This window comes from Hyla sarda, chromosome 1 (assembly GCF_029499605.1).
Source record: "Hyla sarda isolate aHylSar1 chromosome 1, aHylSar1.hap1, whole genome shotgun sequence".
Lineage (NCBI taxonomy): Eukaryota > Metazoa > Chordata > Amphibia > Anura > Hylidae > Hyla > Hyla sarda.
In genome coordinates, this window is record NC_079189.1 from 257636592 (window position 1) to 257655468 (window position 18877).

Below are 18877 nucleotides of genomic sequence, written 5' to 3' on the forward strand. Positions count from 1 at the left end.
TGTCTACAGAGCTACAGAGCAAAATGTCAACAACACCTGAGATTCTCAGCCAGTCTCCAATGCCAGTACTTACCGGGCCCTAAGCTGGGTAGCAGTCTGCGAACTGACGAGAGCAGGCGCGTTCAGCTTAGGATGGCCATTGACAGCTTCATGCTTTTTATACTGTGCATTTAAGCATCAATAAATCCTTTTCGGAATCGGAACGGAAGGCGGCAACAGAGCAAAATGTCAACTGCACCCGGGATTCCCAGCCAGTCTCCCATGATGGTACTTACTGGGCCCTAAGCTTGCTAGCAATCTGCGATCTGACGAGAGCAGGCACGTTCAACTTAGGATGGCCGTTGACATCTTCACGCTTTGTATATTGTGGATTTAAGCATCAATAAATTATTTTCGGAATCGGAGCGGAAGGCAGCAATAGAGCAAAATGTCAACAGCACCCGGGATTCCCAGCCAGTCTCCCGTGCCAGTACTTACCGGGCCCTAAGCTGGGTAGCAGTCTGCGATCTGACGAGAGCAGGCGCGTTCAGCTTAGGATGGCCATTGACATCTTCACGCCTTGTATACTGTGGATTTAAGCATCAATAAATATTTTTTTTAATCGGAGAGGAAGGCGGCAACAGATCAAAATGTCAATAGCACCTTGGATTGCCAGCCAGTCTCCCATGCCCGTACTTGCCGGGCAGCAGTCTGCGATCTGACAAGAACAGGCGCATTCAGCTTAGGATAGCCGTAGACGGCTTCACACCCTGTATATTGTGGATTTAGGCATCAATAAATCCTTTTCGGAATCGAAGCAAAATGTCTACAGAGCTAAATGTCAACAACACCTGAGATTCCCAGCCAGTCTCCCATGCTGGTACTTACCGGGCCCTAAGCTGGGTAGCAGACTGCGATCTGACGAGAGCAGGAACGTTCAGCTTAGGATGGCCGTTAACAGCTTCACGCTCTTTATACTGTGCATTTAAGCATCATTAAATCCTTTTCCAAATCGGAGCGGAAGGCGGCAACAGATTGAAATGTCAACTGCACCCGGGATTCCAAGCCAGTCTCCCATGCTGGTACTTACCAGGCCCTAAGCTGGGTAGCAGTCTGCGATCTGATGAGAGCAGGCGCGTTCAGCTTATGATGGCCGTTGACAGCTTCACACTTTGTATACTGTGCATTTAAGCATCAATAAATCCTTTTCGGAATCGGAACGGAAGGCGGCAACAGAGCAAAATGTCAACGGCAGCCGGGATTCCCAGTCAGTGTCCCATGCCAGTACTTACCGGGCCCTAAGATCTGTACCAGTCTGCGATCTGCCGAGAGCAGGCGCGTTAAGCTTAGGATGGCCGTCGACAGCTTCACACCTTGTATACTGTGGATTTAAGCATCAATAAATTATTTTCGGAATCGGAGCGGAAGGCAGCAATAGAGCAAAATGTCCACGGCACCTGGGATTCCCAGCTAGTCTCCCATGCCAGTACTTACCGGGCCCTAAGCTGGGTAGCAGTCTGCGATCTGACGAGAGCAGGCGCGTTCAGCTTAGGATGGCCATTGACAGCTTCATGCTTTTTATACTGTGCATTTAAGCATCAATAAATTCTTTTCGGAATCGGAGAGGAAGGCGGCAACAGAGCAAAATGTCAATAGCACCTTGGATTGCCAGCCAGTCTCCCATGCCCGTACTTGCCGGGCAGCAGTCTGCGATCTGACAAGAACAGGCACATTCAGCTTAGGATAGCTGTAGACTGCTTCACACCCTGTATACTGTGGATTTAAGCATCAATAAAGCCTTTTTGGAATCGGAGCGGAAGGCGGCTACAGAGCAAAATGTCAACAACACCTGGGATTCCCAGCCAGTCTCCCATGCTGGTAATTAGCAGGCCCTAAGCTGGGTAGCAGTCTGCGATCTGACGAGAGCAGGCGCGTTCAGCTTAGGATGGTCGCAGACATCTTCACACCCTGTATACTGTGGATTTAAGCATCAATAAATCCTTTTCCGAATTGGAGCGGAAGGCGGCAACAGATTAAAATGTCAACTGCACCCGGGATTCCCAGCCAGTCTCCCATGCTGGTACTTACCAGGCCCTAAGCTGGGTAGCAGTCTGCAATCTGACGAGAGCAGGCTCGTTCAGCTTAGGATGGCCGTTGACAGCTTCACACTTTGTATACTGTGCATTTAAGCATCAATAAATCCTTTTCGGAATCAGAACGGAGGGCGGCAACAGAGCAAAATGTCAACGGCAGCCGGGATTCCCAGCCAGTGTCCCATGCCGGTACTTACCGGGCCCTAAGATCTGTACCAGTCTGCGATCTGACGAGAGCAGGCGCGTTAAGCTTAGGATGGCCGTCGACAGCTTCACACCTTGTATACTGTGGATTTAAGCATCAATAAATTCTTTTCGGAATCGGAGCGGAAGGCAGCAATAGAGCAAAATGTCAACGGCACCCGGGATTCCCAGCCAGTCTCCCATGCCAGTACTTACCGGGCCCTAAGCTGGGTAGCCGTCTGCGATCTGACGATAGCAGGCACGTTCAGCTTAGGATGGCCATTGACAGCTTCATGCTTTTTATACTGTGCATTTAAGCATCAATAAATCCTTTTCGGAATCGGAACGGAAGGCGGCAACAGAGCAAAATGTCAACTGCACACGGGATTCCCAGCCACTCTCCCATGCCGGTAGTTACTGGGCCCTAAGCTGGGTAGCAGTCTGCGATCTGACGAGAGCAGGCGCGTTCAGCTTAGGATGGCCGTTGACAGCTTCACACTTTGTATACTGTGGATTTAAGCATCAATAAATAATTTTCGGAATCGGAGCAAAATGTCAACTGCACCCAGGATTCCAGCCAGTCTCCCATGCTGGTACTTACAAGGCCCTAAGCTGGATAGCAGTCTGCGATCTGACGAGAGCAGGCGAAATCAGCTTAGGATGGCCGTTGATAGCTTCTCGCCCTTTATACTGTGCATTTAAGCATCAATAAATCCTTTTCGGAATCGGAACGGAAGGCGGCAACAGAGCAAAATGTCAACGGCAGCCGGGATTCCCAGCCAGTGTCCCATGCCGGTACTTACCGGGCCCTAAGATCTGTACCAGTCTGCGATCTGACGAGAGCAGGCGCGTTAAGCTTAGGATGGCCGTCGACAGCTTCACACCTTGTATACTGTGGATTTAAGCATCAATAAATTATTTTCGGAATCGGAGCGGAAGGCAGCAATAGAGCAAAATGTCAACGGCACTCGGGATTCCCAGCCAGTCTCCCATGCCAGTACTTATCGGGCCCTAAGCTGGGTAGCAGTCTGCGATCTGACGAGAGCAGGCGCATTCAGCTTAGGACGGTCATTGACAGCTTCATGCTTTTTATACTGTGCATTTAAGCATCAATAAATCCTTTTCGGAATCGTAGAGGAAGGCGGCAACAGAGCAAAATGTCAATAGCACCTTGGATTGCCAGCCAGTCTCCCATGCCCGTACTTGCCGGGCAGCAGTCTGCGATCTGACAAGAACAGGCACATTCAGCTTAGGATAGCCGTAGACGGCTTCACACCCTGTATACTGTGGATTTAAGCATCAATAAATCCTTTTCGGAATCGGAGCGGAAGGCGGCAACAAAGCAAAATGTCAACTGCACCCGGGATTCCCAGCAAGTCTCCCATGCCGGTACTTACTGGGCCCTAAGCTGGGTAGCAGTCTGCGATCTGACGAGAGCAGACGCGTTCAGCTTAGGATGGCAGTTGACAGCTTCACGCCCTTTATATTGTGGATTTAAGCATCAATAAATAATTTTCCGAATCGAAGCGGAAGTCGGCAACAGATTAAAATGTCAACTGCACCCTGGATTCCCAGCCAGTCTCCCATGCTGGTACTTACCAGGCCCTAAGCTGGGTATCAGTCTGCGATCTGACGAGAGCAGGCGCGTTCAGCTTAGGATGGCCGTTGACAGCTTCATGATTTTTATACTGTGCATTTAAGCATCAATAAATCCTTTTCGGAATCGGAACGGAAGGCGGCAACAGAGCAAAATGTCAACTGCACCCGGGATTCCCAGCCAGTCTCCCATGCCGGTACTTACTGGGCCCAAAGCTGGGTAGCAGTCTGCGATCTGACGAGAGCAGGCGCGTTCAGCTTAGGATGGCCGTTGACATCTTCACGCCTTGTATATTGTGAATTTAAGCATCAATAAATATTTTTATTAATCGGAGAGGAAGGCGGCAACAGAGCAAAATGTCAATGGCACCTTGGATTGCCAGCCAGTCTCCCATGCCGGTATCTGCCGGGCAGTAGTCTGCGATCTGAGGATAGCAGGAACGTTCAGGCTTAGGATGGCCGTTGACAGCTTCACACCCTGTGTATTGTGGATTTAAGCATCAATAAATCCTTTTCCGAATCGGAGCGGAAGGCGGCAACAGATTAAAATGTCAACTGCACCTGGGATTCCCAGCCAGTCTCCCATGCTGGTACTTACCAGGCCCTAAGCTGGGTAGCAGTCTGCGATCTGACAAGAGCAGGCGCGTTCAGCTTAGGATGGCCGTTGACAGCTTCACACTTTGTATACTGTGGATACTGTGGATACTGTGGATACTGTGGATACTGTGGATTTAAGCATCAATAAACAATTTTCGGAATCGGAGCAGAAACAGAGCAGAATGGCAACTGCACCCGGGATTCCCAGCCAGTCTCCCATGCTGGTACTTACCAGGCCCGAAGCTGGGTAGCAGTCTGCGATCTGACGAGAACAGGCGCATTCAGCTTAGGATGGCCATAGACATCTTCACACCCTGTATACTGTGGATTTAAGCATCAATAAATCCTTTTCGGAATCGGAGCGTAAGGCGGCAACAGAGCAATATGTCAACGACACCTGGGATTCCCAGCCAGTCTCCCATGCTGGTACTTACCAGGCCCTAAGCTGGGTATCAGTCTGCCATCTGACGAGAGCAGGCGCGTTCAGCTTAGGATGGCCGTTGACAGCTTCACGCCCTTTATATTGTGGATTTAAGCATCAATAAATAATTTTCCGAATCGAAGCGGAAGACGGCAACAGATTAAAATGTCAACTGCACCCGGGATTCCCAGCCAGTCTCCCATGCTGGTACTTACCAGGCCCTAAGCTGGGTAACAGTCTGCGATCTGACGAGAGCAGGCGCGTTCAGCTTAGGATGGCCGTTGACAGCTTCACGCTTTGTATACTGTGCATTTAAGCATCAATAAATCCTTTTCGGAATCGGAACGGAAGGCGGCAACAGAGCAAAATGTCAACGACACCTGGGATTCCCAGCCAGTCTCCCATGCTGGTACTTACCGGGCCCTAAGCTGGGTAGCAGTCTGCGATCTGACGAGAGCAGGCGCGTTCAGCTTAGGATGGCCATAGACATCTTCACACCCTGTATACTGTGGATTTAAGCATCAATAAATCCTTTTCGGAATCGGAGCGTAAGGCGGCAACAGAGCAAAATGTCAACGACACCTGGGATTCCCAGCCAGTCTCCCATGCTGGTACTTACCAGGCCCTAAGCTGGGTATCAGTCTGCGATCTGACGAGAGCAGGCGCGTTCAGCTTAGGATGGCCGTTGACAGCTTCTCGCCCTTTATATTGTGGATTTAAGCATCAATAAATAATTTTCCGAATCGAAGCGGAAGGCGGCAACAGATTAAAATGTCAACTGCACCCGGGATTCCCAGCCAGTCTCCCATGCTGGTACTTACCAGGCCCTAAGCTGGGTAGCAGTCTGCGATCTGACGAGAGGAGGGGCGTTCAGCTTAGGATGGCCGTTGACAGCTTCACACTTTGTATACTGTGCATTTAAGCATCAATAAATCCTTTTCGGAATCGGAACAGAAGGCGGCAACAGAGCAAAATGGCAACGACACCTGGGATTCCCAGCCAGTCTCCCATGCTGGTACTTACCGGGCCCTAAGCTGGGTAGCAGTCTGCGATCTGACGAGAGCAGGCGCATTCAGCTTAGGATGGCCGTTGACAGCTTCTTGATTTTTATATTGTGCATTTAAGCATCAATATATCCTTTTCGGAATCGGAACGGAAGGCGGCAACAGAGCAAAATGTCAACTGCACCTGGGATTCCCAGCCAATCTCCCATGCTGGTACTTACCGGGCCCTAAGCTGGGTAGCAGTCTGCGAACTGACGAGAGCAGGCGCGTTCTGCTTAGGATGGCTGTTGACAGCTTCTCGCCCTTTATACTGTGCATTTAGGCATCAATAAATCCTTTTCGGAATCGGAACGGAAGGCGGCAACAGAGCAAAATGTCAACGGCAGCCGGGATTCCCAGCCAGTCTCCCATGCTGGTACTTACCAGGCCCTAAGCTGGGTATCAGTCTGCGATCTGTCGAGAGCAGGCGCGTTCAGCTTAGGATGGCCGTTGACAGCTTCACGCTTTGTATACTGTGCATTTAAGCATCAATAAATCCTTTTCGGAATCGGAACCGGAACGGAAGGCGGCAACAGAGCAAAATGTCAACGGCAGCCGGGATTCCCAGCCAGTGTCCCATGCCGGTACTTACCGGGCCCTAAGATCTGTACCAGTCTGCGATCTGACGAGAGCAGGCTCGTTCAGCTTAGGATGGCCGTTGACATCTTCACGCCTTGTATATTGTGAATTTAAGCATCAATAAATATTTTTATTAATCGGAGAGGAAGGCGGCAACAGAGCAAAATGTCAATGGCACCTTGGATTGCCAGACAGTCTTCCATGCCGGTAACTGCCGGGCAGTAGTCTGCGATCTGAGGAGAGCAGGCACGTTCAGGCTTAGGATGGCCGTTGACAGCTTCACACCCTGTGTATTGTGGATTTAAGCATCAATAAATCCTTTTCCGAATCGGAGCGGAAGGCGGCAACATATTAAAATGTCAACTGCACCTGGTATTCCCAGCCAGTCTCCCATGCTGGTACTTACCAGGCCCTAAGCTGGGTAGCAGTCTGCAATCTGACGAGAGCAGGCGCGTTCAGCTTAGGATGGCCGTTGACAGCTTCACACTTTGTATACTGTGGATTTAAGCATCAATAAACAATTTTCGGAATCGGAGCAGAAACAGAGCAAAATGGCAACTGCACCCGGGATTCCCAGCCAGTCTCCCATGCTGGAACTTACCAGGCCCTAAGCTGGGTATCAGTCTGCGATCTGTCGAGAGCAGGCGCGTTCAGCTTAGGATGGCCGTTGACAGCTTCACACTTTGTATACTGTGCATTTAAGCATCAATAAATCCTTTTCGGAATCGGAAACGGAAGGCGGCAACAGAGCAAAATGTCAACGGCAGCCGGGATTCCCAGCCAGTGTCCCATGCCGGTACTTACCGGGCCCTAAGATCTGTACCAGTCTGCGATCTGACGAGAGCAGGCGCGTTAAGCTTAGGATGGCCGTCGACAGCTTCACACCTTGTATACTGTGGATTTAAGCATCAATAAATTCTTTTCGGAATCGGAGCGGAAGGCAGCAATAGAGCAAAATGTCAACGGCAACCGGGATTCCCAACCAGTCTCCACCGGCGCCCTAAGCTAGAGCAGTCTGCGATCTGACGAGAGCAGGCGCGTTCAGCTTAGGATGGCCATTGAAAGCTTCATGCTTTTTATACTGTGCATTTAAGCATCAATAAATCCTTTTCGGAATCGGAGCGGAAGGCGGCAACAGATTAAAATGTCAACTGCACCCGGGATTCCCAGCCAGTCTCCCATGCTGGTACTTACTGTGCCCTTAGCTGGGTAGCAGTCTGTGATCTGACGAGAGCAGGCGCGTTCAGCTTAGGATGGCCATTGACAGCTTCATGCTTTTTATACTGTGCATTTAAGCATCAATAAATCCTTTTCGGAATCGGAACAGAAGGCGGCAACAGAGCATAATGTCAAGTGCACCCGGGACTCCCAGCCAGTCTCCCATGCCGGTAATTACTGGGCCCTAAGCTGGGTAGCAGTCTGCGATCTGACGAGAGAAGGCGCGTTCAGCTTAGGATGGCCGTTGACATCTTCACGCCTTGTATATTGTGGATTTAAGCATCAATAAATATTTTTATTAATCGGAGAGGAAGGCAGCAACAGAGCAAAATGTCAATGGCACCTTGAATTGCCAGCCAGTCTCCCATGTTGGTAACTGCTGGGCAGCAGTCTGCGATCTGAGGAGAGCAGGCACGTTCAGGCTTAGGATGGCCGTTGACAGCTTCACACCCTGTGTATTGTGGATTTAAGCATCAATAAATCCTTTTCCGAATCGGAGCGGAAGGCAGCAACAGATTAAAATGTCAACTGCACCTGGGATTCCCAGCCAGTCTCCCATGCTGGTACTTACCAGGCCCTAAGCTGGGTAGCAGTCTGCAATCTGACGAGAGCAGGCGCGTTCAGCTTAGGATGGCCGTTGACAGCTTCACACTTTGTATACTGTGCATTTAAGCATCAATAAATCCTTTTCGGAATCGGAACGGAAGGCGACAACAGAGCAAAATGTCAACGGCAGACGGGATTCCCAGCCAGTGTCCCATGCCGGTACTTACCGGGCCCTAAGATCTGTACCAGTCTGCGATCTGACAAGAGCAGGCACGTTAAGCTTAGGATGGCCGTCGACAGCTTCACACCTTGTATACTGTAGATTTAAGCATCAATAAATTATTTTCGGAATCGAAGCGGAAGGCAGCAATAGAGCAAAATGTCAAATGCAACCGGGATTCCCAGCCAGTCTCCCATGCCAGTACTTACCGGGCAGCATTCTGCGATCTGACAAGAACAGGCACATTCAGCTTAGGATAGCCGTAGACGGCTTCACACCCTGTATACTGTGGATTTAAGCATCAATAAATCCTTTTCGGAATCGAAGCGGAAGCGGCTACAGAGCAAAATGTCAACAACACCTGGGATTCCCAGCCAGTCTCCCATGCTGGTACTTACCGGGCCCTAAGCTGGGTAGCAGTCTGCGATCTGACGAGAGCAGGCGCGTTCAGCTTAGGATGGCCGTTGACAGCTTCACACTTTGTATACTGTGGATTTAAGCATCAATAAATAATTTTCGGAATCGGAGCAGAAACAGAGCAGAATGTCAACTGCACCCGGGATTCCCAGCCAGTCTCCCATGCTGGTACTTACCAGGCCCGAAGCTGGGTAGCAGTCTGCGATCTGACAAGAACAGGCGCATTCAGCTTAGGATGGCCGTAGACATCTTCACACCCTGTATACTGTGGATTTAAGCATCAATAAATCATTTTCGGAATCGGAGCGGAAGGCGGCTACAGAGCAAAATGTCAACAACACCTGGGATTCCCAGCCAGTCTCCCATGCTGGTACTTACCGGGCCCTAAGCCGGGTAGCAGTCTGCGTTCTGACGAGAGCAGGCGCGTTCAGCTTAGGATGGCCGTTGACAGCTTCACGCTCTTTATACTGTGCATTTAAGCATCAATAAATCCTTTTCCGAATCGGAGCGGAAGGCGGCAACAGATTAAAATGTCAACTGCACCCGGGATTCCCAGCCAGTCTCCCATGCTGGTACTTACCAGGCCCTAAGCTGGGTAGCAGTCTGCGATCTGATGAGAGCAGGCGCGTTCAGCTTAGGATGGCCGTTGACAGCTTCACACTTTGTATACTGTGGATTTAAGCATCAATAAATATTTTTATTAATCGGAGAGGAAGGCGGCAACAGAGCAAAATGTCAATGGCACCTTGGATTGCCAGCCAGTCTCCCACGCCGGTATCTGCCAGGCAGCAGTCTGCGATCTGAGGAGAGCAGACACGTTCAGCTTAGGATGGCCGTTGACAGCTTCACACCCTGTATATTGTGGATTTAAGCATCAATAAATCCTTTTCCGAATCGGAGCGGCAGGCGGCAACAGATTAAAATGTCAACTGCACCCCGGATTCCAGCCAGTCTACCATGCTGGTACTTACCAGGCCCTCTACTGGGTATCAGTCTGCGATCTGACGAGAGCAGGCGCGTTCAGCTTAGGATGGTCGTTGACAGCTTCACACCCTGTATACTGTGCATTTAAGCATCAATAAATCCTTTTCCGAATCAGAACGGAAGGCGGCAACAGAGCAAAATGTCAACGGCAGCCGGGATTCCCAGCCAGTGTCCCATGCCGGTACTTACCGGGCCCTAAGATCTGTACCAGTCTGCGATCTGACGAGAGCAGGCGCGTTAAGCTTATGATGGCCGTCGACAGCTTCACACCTTGTATACTGTGGATTTAAGCATCAATAAATTATTTTCGGAATCGGAGCGGAAGGCAGCAATAGAGCAAAATGTCAACGGCAACCGGGATTCCCAGCCAGTCTCCCATGCCAGTACTTACCGGGCCCTAAGCTAGGTAGCAGTCTGCGATCTGACGAAAGCAGGCGCGTTCAGCTTAGGATGGCCATTGACAGCTTCATGATTTTTATACTGTGCATTTAAGCATCAATAAATCCTTTTCGGAATCAGAACGGAAGGCGGCAACAGAGCATAATGTAAACTGCACCCGGGATTCCCAGCCAGTCTCCCATGCCGGTAATTACTGGGCCCTAAGCTGGGTAGCAGTCTGCGATCTGACGAGAGCAGGCGCGTTCAGCTTAGGATGGCCGTTGACATCTTCACGCCTTGTATATTGTGGATTTAAGCATCAATAAATATTTTTATTAATCGGAGAGGAAGGCGGCAACAGAGCAAAATGTCAATGGCACCTTGAATTGCCAGCCAGTCTCCCATGCTGGTAACTGCCGGGCAGCAGTCTGCGATCTGAGGAGAGCAGGCACATTCAGGCTTAGGATGGCCGTTGACAGCTTCACACCCTGTGTATTGTGGATTTAAGCATCAATAAATCCTTTTCCGAATCGGAGCGGAAGGCAGCAACAGATTAAAATGTCAACTGCACCCGGGATTCCCAGCCAGTCTCCCATGCTGGTACTTACCAGGCCCTAAGCTGGGTAGCAGTCTGCGATCTGACGAGAGCAGGCACGTTCAGCTTAGGACGGCCGTTGACAGCTTCACGCCTTGTATACTGTGGATTTAAGCATCAATTAATAATTTTCGGAATCGGAGCAGAAACAGAGCAAAATGTCAATTGCACCCGGGATTCCCAGCCAGTCTCCCATGCTGGTACTTACCAGGCCCGAAGCTGGGTAGCAGTCTGCGATCTGACGAGAACAGGCGCATTCAGCTTAGGATGGCCGTAGACATCTTCACACCCTGTATACTGTGGATTTAAGCATCAATAAATCCTTTTCGGAATCGGAGCGTAAGGCGGCAACAGAGTAAAATGTCAACGACACCTGGGATTCCCAGCCAGTCTCCCATGCTGGTACTTACCGGGCCCTAAGCTGGGTAGCAGTCTGCGATCTGACGAGAGCAGGCAGGTTCAGCTTAGGATGGCCGTTGACAGCTTCTCGCTTTTTATACTGTGCATTTAAGCATCAATAAATCCTTTTCGGAATCGGAACGGAATGCGGCAACAGAGCAAAATGTCAACGGCAGCCGGGATTCCCAACCAGTGTCCCATGCCGGTACTTACCGGGCCCTAAGATCTGTACCAGTCTGCGATCTGACAAGAGCAGGCACGTTAAGCTTAGGATGGCCGTCGACAGCTTCACACCTTGTATACTGTGGATTTAAGCATCAATAAATTCTTTTCGGAATCGGAGCGGAAGGCAGCAATAGAGCAAAATGTCAACGGCACCCAGGATTCCCAGCCAGTCTCCCATGCCAGTACTTACCGGGCCCTAAGCTGGGTAGCAGTCTGCGATCTGACGAGAGCAGGCGCGTTCAGCTTAGGATGGCCATTGACAGCTTCATGCTTTTTATACTGTGCATTTAAGCATCAATAAATCCTTTTCGGAATCGGAGAGGAAGGCGGCAACAGAGCAAAATGTCAATAGCACCTTGGATTGCCAGCCAGTCTCCCATGCCCGTACTTGCCGGGCAGCAGTCTGCGATCTGACAAGAACAAGCACATTCAGCTTAGGATAGCCGTAGACGGCTTCACACCCTGTATACTGTGGATTTAAGCATCAATAAATCCTTTTCGGAATCGGAGCGGAAGGCGGCTACAGAGCAAAATGTCAACAACACCTGGGATTCCCAGCCAGTCTCCCATGCTGGTACTTACCGGGCCCTAAGCTGGGTAGCAGTCTGCGTTCTGACGAGAGCAGGCACGTTCAGCTTAGGATGGCTGTTGACAGCTTCACGCCCTTTATACTGTGCATTTAAGCATCAATAAATCCTTTTCCGAATCGGAGCGGAAGGCGGCAACAGATTAAAATGTCAACTGCACCCGGGATTCCCAGCCAGTCTCCCATGCTGGTACTTACCAGGCCCTAAGCTGGATATCAGTTTGCAATCTGACGAGAGCAGGCGCGTTCAGCTTAGGATGGCTGTTGACAGCTTCACACTTTGTATACTGTGCATTTAAGCATCAATAAATCCTTTTCGGAATCGGAAACGGAAGGCGGCAACAGAGCAAAATGTCAACGGCAGCCGGGATTCCCAGCCAGTGTCCCATGCCGATACTTACCGGGCCCTAAGATCTGTACCAGTCTGTGATCTGACAAGAGCAGGCGCGTTAAGCTTAGGATGGCCGTCGACAGCTTCACACCTTGTATACTGTGGATTTAAGCATCAATAAATTCTTTTCGGAATCGGAGCGGAAGGCAGCAATAGAGCGAAATGTCAACGGCACCCGGGATTCCCAGCCAGTCTCCCATGCCAGTACTTACCGGGACCTAAGCTGGGTAGCAGTCTGTGATCTGACGAGAGCAGGCGCGTTCAGCTCAGGATGGCCATTGACAGCTTCATCCTTTTTATACTGTGCATTTAAGCATCAATAAATCCTTTTCGGAATCGGTGAGGAAGGCGGCAACAGAGCAAAATGTCAATAGCACCTTGGATTGTCAGCCAGTCTCCCATGCCCGCACTTGCCGGGCAGCAGTCTGCGATCTGACAAGAACAGGCACATTCAGCTTAGGATAGCCGTAGACTGCTTCACACCCTGTATACTGTGGATTTAAGCATCAATAAAGCCTTTTCGGAATCGGAGCGGAAGGCGGCTACAGAGCAAAATGTCAACAACACCTGGGATTCCCAGCCAGTCTCCCATGCTGGTACTTACCGGGCCCTAAGCTGGGTAGCAGTCTGCGATCTGACGAGAGCAGGCGCGTTCAGCTTAGGATGGCCATTGACAGCTTCATGCCCTTTATACTGTGCATTTAAGCATCAATAAATCCTTTTCCGAATCGGAGCGGAAAGCAGCAACAGATTAAAATGTCAACTGCACCCGGGATTCCCAGCCAGTCTCCCATGCTGGTACTTACCAGGCCCTAAGCTGGGTATCATTCTGCGATCTGACGAGAGCAGGAGCGTTCAGCTTAGGATGGCCGTTGACAGCTTCACACTTTGTATACTGTGCATTTAAGCATCAATAAATCCTTTTCGGAATCGGAACCGGAACCGGAACGGAAGGCGGCAACAGAGCAAAATGTCAACGGCAGCCGGGATTCCCAGCCAGTGTCCCATGCCGGTACTTACCGGGCCCTAAGATCTGTACCAGTCTGCGATCTGACGAGAGCAGGCGCGTTAAGCTTAGAATGGCCGTCGACAGCTTCACACCTTGTATACTGTGGATTTAAGATTCAATAAATTAATTTCGGAATCGGAGCGGAAGGCAGCAATAGAGCAAAATGTCAACGGCACCTGGGATTCCCAGCCAGTCTCCAATGCCAGTACTTACCGGGCCCTAAGCTGGGTAGCAGTCTGCAATCTGACGAGAGCAGGCGCGTTCAGCTTAGGATGGCCATTGACAGCTTCATGCTTTTTATACTGTGCATTTAAGCATCAATAAATCCTTTTCGGAATCGGAGCGGAAGGCGGCAACAGAACAAAATGTCAACAACACCTGGGATTCCCAGCCAGTCTCCCATGCTGGTACTTACCGGGCCCTAAGCTGGGTAGCAGTCTGCGATCTGACGAGAGCAGGCACGTTCAGCTTAGGATGGCCGTTGACAGCTTCTCTCCCTTTATACTGTGCATTTAAGCATCAATAAATCCTTTTCGGAATCGGAACGGAAGGCGGCAACAGAGCAAAATGTCAACGGCAGCCGGGATTCCCAGCCAGTGTCTCATGCCCGTACTTACCGGGCCCTAAGATCTGTACCAGTCTGCGATCTGACGAGAGCAGGCACGTTCAGCTTAGGATGGCTGTTGACAGCTTCACACTTTGTATACTGTGGATTTAAGCATCAATAAATAATTTTCGGAATCGGAGCAAAATGTCAACTGCACTCGGGATTCCCAGCCAGTCTCCCATGCTGGTACTTACCAGGCCCGAAGCTGGGTAGCAGTCTGCGATCTGACGAGAACAAGCGCATTCAGCTTAGGATGGCCGTAGACATCTTCACACCCTGTATACTGTGGATTTAAGCATCAATAAATCCTTTTCGGAATCGGAGCAAAATGTCTACAGAGCTACAGAGCAAAATGTCAACAACACCTGAGATTCTCAGCCAGTCTCCAATGCCAGTACTTACCGGGCCCTAAGCTGGGTAGCAGTCTGCGAACTGACGAGAGCAGGCGCGTTCAGCTTAGGATGGCCATTGACAGCTTCATGCTTTTTATACTGTGCATTTAAGCATCAATAAATCCTTTTCGGAATCGGAACGGAAGGCGGCAACAGAGCAAAATGTCAACTGCACCCGGGATTCCCAGCCAGTCTCCCATGATGGTACTTACTGGGCCCTAAGCTTGCTAGCAATCTGCGATCTGACGAGAGCAGGCACGTTCAACTTAGGATGGCCGTTGACATCTTCACGCTTTGTATATTGTGGATTTAAGCATCAATAAATTATTTTCGGAATCGGAGCGGAAGGCAGCAATAGAGCAAAATGTCAACAGCACCCGGGATTCCCAGCCAGTCTCCCGTGCCAGTACTTACCGGGCCCTAAGCTGGGTAGCAGTCTGCGATCTGACGAGAGCAGGCGCGTTCAGCTTAGGATGGCCATTGACATCTTCACGCCTTGTATACTGTGGATTTAAGCATCAATAAATATTTTTTTTAATCGGAGAGGAAGGCGGCAACAGATCAAAATGTCAATAGCACCTTGGATTGCCAGCCAGTCTCCCATGCCCGTACTTGCCGGGCAGCAGTCTGCGATCTGACAAGAACAGGCGCATTCAGCTTAGGATAGCCGTAGACGGCTTCACACCCTGTATATTGTGGATTTAGGCATCAATAAATCCTTTTCGGAATCGAAGCAAAATGTCTACAGAGCTAAATGTCAACAACACCTGAGATTCCCAGCCAGTCTCCCATGCTGGTACTTACCGGGCCCTAAGCTGGGTAGCAGACTGCGATCTGACGAGAGCAGGAACGTTCAGCTTAGGATGGCCGTTAACAGCTTCACGCTCTTTATACTGTGCATTTAAGCATCATTAAATCCTTTTCCAAATCGGAGCGGAAGGCGGCAACAGATTGAAATGTCAACTGCACCCGGGATTCCAAGCCAGTCTCCCATGCTGGTACTTACCAGGCCCTAAGCTGGGTAGCAGTCTGCGATCTGATGAGAGCAGGCGCGTTCAGCTTATGATGGCCGTTGACAGCTTCACACTTTGTATACTGTGCATTTAAGCATCAATAAATCCTTTTCGGAATCGGAACGGAAGGCGGCAACAGAGCAAAATGTCAACGGCAGCCGGGATTCCCAGTCAGTGTCCCATGCCAGTACTTACCGGGCCCTAAGATCTGTACCAGTCTGCGATCTGCCGAGAGCAGGCGCGTTAAGCTTAGGATGGCCGTCGACAGCTTCACACCTTGTATACTGTGGATTTAAGCATCAATAAATTATTTTCGGAATCGGAGCGGAAGGCAGCAATAGAGCAAAATGTCCACGGCACCTGGGATTCCCAGCTAGTCTCCCATGCCAGTACTTACCGGGCCCTAAGCTGGGTAGCAGTCTGCGATCTGACGAGAGCAGGCGCGTTCAGCTTAGGATGGCCATTGACAGCTTCATGCTTTTTATACTGTGCATTTAAGCATCAATAAATCCTTTTCGGAATCGGAGAGGAAGGCGGCAACAGAGCAAAATGTCAATAGCACCTTGGATTGCCAGCCAGTCTCCCATGCCCGTACTTGCCGGGCAGCAGTCTGCGATCTGACAAGAACAGGCACATTCAGCTTAGGATAGCTGTAGACTGCTTCACACCCTGTATACTGTGGATTTAAGCATCAATAAAGCCTTTTTGGAATCGGAGCGGAAGGCGGCTACAGAGCAAAATGTCAACAACACCTGGGATTCCCAGCCAGTCTCCCATGCTGGTAATTAGCAGGCCCTAAGCTGGGTAGCAGTCTGCGATCTGACGAGAGCAGGCGCGTTCAGCTTAGGATGGTCGCAGACATCTTCACACCCTGTATACTGTGGATTTAAGCATCAATAAATCCTTTTCCGAATTGGAGCGGAAGGCGGCAACAGATTAAAATGTCAACTGCACCCGGGATTCCCAGCCAGTCTCCCATGCTGGTACTTACCAGGCCCTAAGCTGGGTAGCAGTCTGCAATCTGACGAGAGCAGGCTCGTTCAGCTTAGGATGGCCGTTGACAGCTTCACACTTTGTATACTGTGCATTTAAGCATCAATAAATCCTTTTCGGAATCAGAACGGAGGGCGGCAACAGAGCAAAATGTCAACGGCAGCCGGGATTCCCAGCCAGTGTCCCATGCCGGTACTTACCGGGCCCTAAGATCTGTACCAGTCTGCGATCTGACGAGAGCAGGCGCGTTAAGCTTAGGATGGCCGTCGACAGCTTCACACCTTGTATACTGTGGATTTAAGCATCAATAAATTCTTTTCGGAATCGGAGCGGAAGGCAGCAATAGAGCAAAATGTCAACGGCACCCGGGATTCCCAGCCAGTCTCCCATGCCAGTACTTACCGGGCCCTAAGCTGGGTAGCCGTCTGCGATCTGACGATAGCAGGCACGTTCAGCTTAGGATGGCCATTGACAGCTTCATGCTTTTTATACTGTGCATTTAAGCATCAATAAATCCTTTTCGGAATCGGAACGGAAGGCGGCAACAGAGCAAAATGTCAACTGCACACGGGATTCCCAGCCACTCTCCCATGCCGGTAGTTACTGGGCCCTAAGCTGGGTAGCAGTCTGCGATCTGACGAGAGCAGGCGCGTTCAGCTTAGGATGGCCGTTGACAGCTTCACACTTTGTATACTGTGGATTTAAGCATCAATAAATAATTTTCGGAATCGGAGCAAAATGTCAACTGCACCCAGGATTCCAGCCAGTCTCCCATGCTGGTACTTACAAGGCCCTAAGCTGGATAGCAGTCTGCGATCTGACGAGAGCAGGCGAAATCAGCTTAGGATGGCCGTTGATAGCTTCTCGCCCTTTATACTGTGCATTTAAGCATCAATAAATCCTTTTCGGAATCGGAACGGAAGGCGGCAACAGAGCAAAATGTCAACGGCAGCCGGGATTCCCAGCCAGTGTCCCATGCCGGTACTTACCGGGCCCTAAGATCTGTACCAGTCTGCGATCTGACGAGAGCAGGCGCGTTAAGCTTAGGATGGCCGTCGACAGCTTCACACCTTGTATACTGTGGATTTAAGCATCAATAAATTATTTTCGGAATCGGAGCGGAAGGCAGCAATAGAGCAAAATGTCAACGGCACTCGGGATTCCCAGCCAGTCTCCCATGCCAGTACTTATCGGGCCCTAAGCTGGGTAGCAGTCTGCGATCTGACGAGAGCAGGCGCATTCAGCTTAGGACGGTCATTGACAGCTTCATGCTTTTTATACTGTGCATTTAAGCATCAATAAATCCTTTTCGGAATCGTAGAGGAAGGCGGCAACAGAGCAAAATGTCAATAGCACCTTGGATTGCCAGCCAGTCTCCCATGCCCGTACTTGCCGGGCAGCAGTCTGCGATCTGACAAGAACAGGCACATTCAGCTTAGGATAGCCGTAGACGGCTTCACACCCTGTATACTGTGGATTTAAGCATCAATAAATCCTTTTCGGAATCGGAGCGGAAGGCGGCAACAAAGCAAAATGTCAACTGCACCCGGGATTCCCAGCAAGTCTCCCATGCCGGTACTTACTGGGCCCTAAGCTGGGTAGCAGTCTGCGATCTGACGAGAGCAGACGCGTTCAGCTTAGGATGGCAGTTGACAGCTTCACGCCCTTTATATTGTGGATTTAAGCATCAATAAATAATTTTCCGAATCGAAGCGGAAGTCGGCAACAGATTAAAATGTCAACTGCACCCTGGATTCCCAGCCAGTCTCCCATGCTGGTACTTACCAGGCCCTAAGCTGGGTATCAGTCTGCGATCTGACGAGAGCAGGCGCGTTCAACTTAGGATGGCCGTTGACAGCTTCATGATTTTTATACTGTGCATTTAAGCATCAATAAATCCTTTTCGGAATCGGAACGGAAGGCGGCAACAGAGCAAAATGTCAACTGCACCCGGGATTCCCAGCCAGTCTCCCATGCCGGTACTTACTGGGCCCAAAGCTGGGTAGCAGTCTGCGATCTGACGAGAGCAGGCGCGTTCAGCTTAGGATGGCCGTTGACATCTTCACGCCTTGTATATTGTGAATTTAAGCATCAATAAATATTTTTATTAATCGGAGAGGAAGGCGGCAACAGAGCAAAATGTCAATGGCACCTTGGATTGCCAGCCAGTCTCCCATGCCGGTATCTGCCGGGCAGTAGTCTGCGATCTGAGGATAGCAGGAACGTTCAGGCTTAGGATGGCCGTTGACAGCTTCACACCCTGTGTATTGTGGATTTAAGCATCAATAAATCCTTTTCCGAATCGGAGCGGAAGGCGGCAACAGATTAAAATGTCAACTGCACCTGGGATTCCCAGCCAGTCTCCCATGCTGGTACTTACCAGGCCCTAAGCTGGGTAGCAGTCTGCGATCTG

General features: G+C 50.3%; 15 pseudogenes; all 15 read right to left on the reverse strand.

Moving 5' to 3' along the window:
* Positions 1-428: 428 nt before the first annotated feature.
* LOC130352847 (5S ribosomal RNA) lies at positions 429-548 on the reverse strand (annotated as a pseudogene).
* Positions 549-1424: 876 nt separating this feature from the next.
* Positions 1425-1544, reverse strand: LOC130326589 (5S ribosomal RNA; annotated as a pseudogene).
* A 3491-nt stretch (positions 1545-5035) lies between these two features.
* Positions 5036-5155, reverse strand: LOC130330615 (5S ribosomal RNA; annotated as a pseudogene).
* Positions 5156-5237: 82 nt separating this feature from the next.
* Positions 5238-5357, reverse strand: LOC130352528 (5S ribosomal RNA; annotated as a pseudogene).
* Positions 5358-5439: 82 nt separating this feature from the next.
* Positions 5440-5559, reverse strand: LOC130325320 (5S ribosomal RNA; annotated as a pseudogene).
* A 284-nt stretch (positions 5560-5843) lies between these two features.
* On the reverse strand, positions 5844-5963 carry LOC130331448 (5S ribosomal RNA; annotated as a pseudogene).
* Positions 5964-8824: 2861 nt separating this feature from the next.
* LOC130319787 (5S ribosomal RNA) lies at positions 8825-8944 on the reverse strand (annotated as a pseudogene).
* Positions 8945-9221: 277 nt separating this feature from the next.
* Positions 9222-9341, reverse strand: LOC130321253 (5S ribosomal RNA; annotated as a pseudogene).
* Positions 9342-9423: 82 nt separating this feature from the next.
* On the reverse strand, positions 9424-9543 carry LOC130327994 (5S ribosomal RNA; annotated as a pseudogene).
* Positions 9544-11614: 2071 nt separating this feature from the next.
* On the reverse strand, positions 11615-11734 carry LOC130331312 (5S ribosomal RNA; annotated as a pseudogene).
* Positions 11735-12006: 272 nt separating this feature from the next.
* Positions 12007-12126, reverse strand: LOC130328628 (5S ribosomal RNA; annotated as a pseudogene).
* An 879-nt stretch (positions 12127-13005) lies between these two features.
* On the reverse strand, positions 13006-13125 carry LOC130331738 (5S ribosomal RNA; annotated as a pseudogene).
* Positions 13126-13825: 700 nt separating this feature from the next.
* On the reverse strand, positions 13826-13945 carry LOC130346409 (5S ribosomal RNA; annotated as a pseudogene).
* An 878-nt stretch (positions 13946-14823) lies between these two features.
* Positions 14824-14943, reverse strand: LOC130352848 (5S ribosomal RNA; annotated as a pseudogene).
* An 876-nt stretch (positions 14944-15819) lies between these two features.
* LOC130326600 (5S ribosomal RNA) lies at positions 15820-15939 on the reverse strand (annotated as a pseudogene).
* Positions 15940-18877: the final 2938 nt, after the last annotated feature.